General features: G+C 51.1%; 1 protein-coding gene across 1 annotated transcript in view; it reads right to left on the reverse strand.

Moving 5' to 3' along the window:
• The window catches only part of LOC113202351 (uncharacterized), a 28,425-nt gene that overhangs the window by 22,697 nt on the left and 2,194 nt on the right, over positions 1-3,534 (reverse strand). The gene's annotated exons all lie outside the window — the stretch shown is intronic.

Here is a 3,534-nt window from a genome sequence, read left to right on the forward strand (position 1 = left end):
GACAAAGGTGTACGCTACAGAAACCAGTGCGACTTAAGTCGCAGTCTGGGCATACACCTTTGTCGCACTGCCACCATACACCTTTGTATGCATAATATGCCGGACAGGGCCTAAGGTCCTTCCAAGCCCCCTGGGCAGGTGTTTGGCCTCCATACACCTTGTGCTGGGTAAAATAGTACAAGGTTTGAGGGAGCTGTGAGCCGTGGGCTCCAGGCCCATGAAGTGCACTCCCAAGGTGTATGCAGGCCAAGCACCCGCTCAGGGGGCTTAGGGGCTGTCCGGCATTTTATGCATACAAAGGTGTATGGTGGCAGTGCGACAAAGGTGTATGCCCAGACTGCGACTTAAGTCGCACTGGTTTCTGTGGCGTACACCTTTGTCGCACTCTGACGGGACGCCTTTGAAATTACAGTGTACTCCTGCTGCCGCTGCCGCTGTACTGCTCTTGATGTCCCGCGGGGCAACTTGTCAAATCATAATCATTTGTCGGCGCTCCGCTGCGCTCGGGTGGCGGGAGACGCCCGCGAGGACACCGACCACGACAACGGCGAGGTTCTTGAGGGCAGGCTCTCCTCACCAGGGATGGTCTGGCCACAGTCACCACCAGGGAGAGAGAAAGATAAAAAAAAACAAAACAAGCAGGCAAGTACAACAAGTAACAACAACTCGTGTAAAAATTTTATGAGGGACAGCAGAGAGACAGAGCACTGCAACCCGCCATGTCGGCGTCTGGATGTCACCTGCATCGCCATGTTCAGCGAGTGCCCTGTCCGCGGCTCTGACCCACCCTTGTTCCATTTGAATTTCGTCGATCCCTCTCTCTCTCACACACACATGTTTCTCATTTCGGGATTTAGTTGGGGTAAGAGGGGAAAGGGGGTGGTGTAGGGCCGAGGGTAGGGCATACCCAGAAAACGGTTCCGTTGATTTTATCTCTGATGTTATGCTAGAATTTTTCTCTTGATTCATGTGATTTGCATATGCTTTAAAGGAAAAATGGCCATAGGGTGAAGAATCATCTTTTAAAACAAAGAAAGCTCCTTCAAATAAGAAAAATTCTAGCATATCTATATGAATGGAAATTTCCGTTGGAATAAGGGGATACCGTTAGTTTAATGGAACAATTTTCTCTGTGGCAGATATAAGCCATAAACTAGAGTTTTAGTAGAAGACGAGGTGCAATCTCGCACCACATTAAATGAAACGATTTTTCAACTCGAAAACCAATTGACTCTAAGCTGAGCGAGTGGGAAATTTACAATTTTCAGAACAGGGCGGAAGAGGGGGAAAGTATTCCACAACGCTAGTTGAGATTGGGAATATCGCGGGTGCGTTGCAAATAATGTGACGACCCTTATCCGAAAATCCACCGATATCTGAACAAAGTCGACAGGGAAGACATGTTGAAGGTCTTGCGTTTCGTCGCTTTGTACTGTATAGCAACCGTCATAGAACAGCGAACGGGCCAGGCGCGGACGGGCGGCTGGGATGGGATTTATTGTAATGTTTGAGCGCGGCGCGCACCGCGTTCCAGTAACGCTCTAATGAGCGCGGCAGGACAAAAGCGACGCGTTCTTGGAGAAGACGGGGAAATTAAGAGAACGCCGTGCGTCCTGCGGCGACTGCCGTCCTCGCTATCCCGACAAAAGCGACGCGACTGCGACGCAGCGAAAGAGATCAACTAAATAAAGTGATCAGTCGTTGGGCTGCCACCGCCATGGCGTGGGAACCAAGCGTCACACTCGCTTCCTCTGCAAGGACCGCAAGTCGCTAAAACTGGTCGGCGTCTTTTAGCGCCAAAATATTGGCGTCCTTCTCATGAACGCCAAATGTTGGCGTTTCAAGACGCCACATGCGTCTTGTAGAGGACGCCAATAATTTGGCGTTAGAAACCAGTTGTCAGGGGTGCAACTGGAAAGTGTGCTCGCCATTCTACCGAGTCTGATCTAGAGCAGACACAGTATGGGCGCACTGTAGGATCAGGGACTTTACAAATCGACTGCGAAAGCGCCATGGCACTCGAAGCTTGGACATATAACGATGTCGCTGACAAGATGACGCCAGCTGCGGCTGCGGTCCCGAAGAAGCAGGCGCATAGTCTCCCTCCTCCTCATGTCTTAATTACGAGTAACTGCCGTAGACCACCAATAAACCACCTGCAGGCCTCGTGGCGCTGCAGTGAACCTCTGCGGCTGGCCGGGCCCGCCGGCCCCTGATGGCAAGTAATGGCAGCGAAAGGTGGCGCATTTATCATCTCATCAAACGAGCTCCGCTGTATTCTGCCTTTGTTGGCGCCCAAAACGATACGCCCACTGTAAAACAAGGGAGACGTAGAACACAAAATTAATTTTGTATTAGTGAATAAACTCGTTCTTTAATTAAAATTATCGCCCTACTTGTGGCACGAACACCCGAACATTGCGTCCATCAGCTGCCGTTAAGAAATTGCCAAGTTCAGCCCAAGCAAGGTCTCATAGCGCCCAGTAGCTAGGCAACATCTTGCCTTCAATGCATGCGTGTACTGCGGGGTGGCCTACCCTGAGTCTCGCAGGCGCCGAGCTGTAACTTGCCGAGTAATCGAAAGTGAATCTGAGAATCGGGTGTTCCCTGCAGGCGGCCCCGAAGAAGGACAAATACTGTTCTCTCAGCAGTGTTAAACTCCTTTTGGTGTCAGCGTCGCCGAACACCCGTACGAAAAATATTAGTCCGGCATCAGTCCGTTTTCGGTCCGGAAATAGTCCGCACCCCTGTGGACCAGTCCGCGTTCGATCCGTCGTGCACCGGACTAGTCCGCCTTTAGTACCCCCGGGCGTGCGGACTAGTCCGCTTTGAGGTCGCACCGGCCAAGTGCGATGCCGGACCAGTACGCAGACCGCAGACAGTCCGTCCTCAGGGGACCAGTCCGCGGACAGTCCGCCCTCACCGGACTAGGTCGCTTTCAGTCCGCCCCATGACGGACTAGGTCGCTATCAGTCCTCCAATGGCGGACTACTGGCGGACCAGTTAACAGCGTACCGCCGTACTCAGACTCTATCCTCAGACCCTTACCCCAACTGGGTATGACACAGTCCGTCCTGAGTACCTACCGCAGCGGACCAGGTCGTTTCCGGTCCGCCCGGGAGCAGAGCACAGCACTGTTAAAAAGAAAGAATTGTCCGGAGCGAATCCTGATACAAGTTTACCATGCTGTAACTTTGGAAGTTATAGGAATTTTGAACTCAAATTTTATTTGGGCCATCTACACTCTATTTTAGTAGGGCCATTTTAATTTTATTGAAATCGAAGCAAATTTTTCTGGTAACTCGTAAACGGCTTGAGCTAGGTCAAAATAGACAGCGGATTTGGCTTCGCCTCGTTCCTTACACTCTGAGATCAGTTTTCGATTTACACTGTCCTGATATTTCACTTTATTTAGCGATAATAAACATTAAACTTTGCACTTTTCCCAATCAATTTTGGCACGGTAAAGGTCAGCTGTGCTACAGGTAGTCCGCTTTCAGTCTGCTCTGCGTGCGGACCAGTCCGCGATCAGTC

Source organism: Frankliniella occidentalis, unplaced genomic scaffold (genome assembly GCF_000697945.3).
Source record: "Frankliniella occidentalis isolate FOCC.00 unplaced genomic scaffold, Focc_3.1 Scaffold13, whole genome shotgun sequence".
Taxonomy (NCBI): Eukaryota; Metazoa; Arthropoda; class Insecta; order Thysanoptera; family Thripidae; genus Frankliniella; species Frankliniella occidentalis.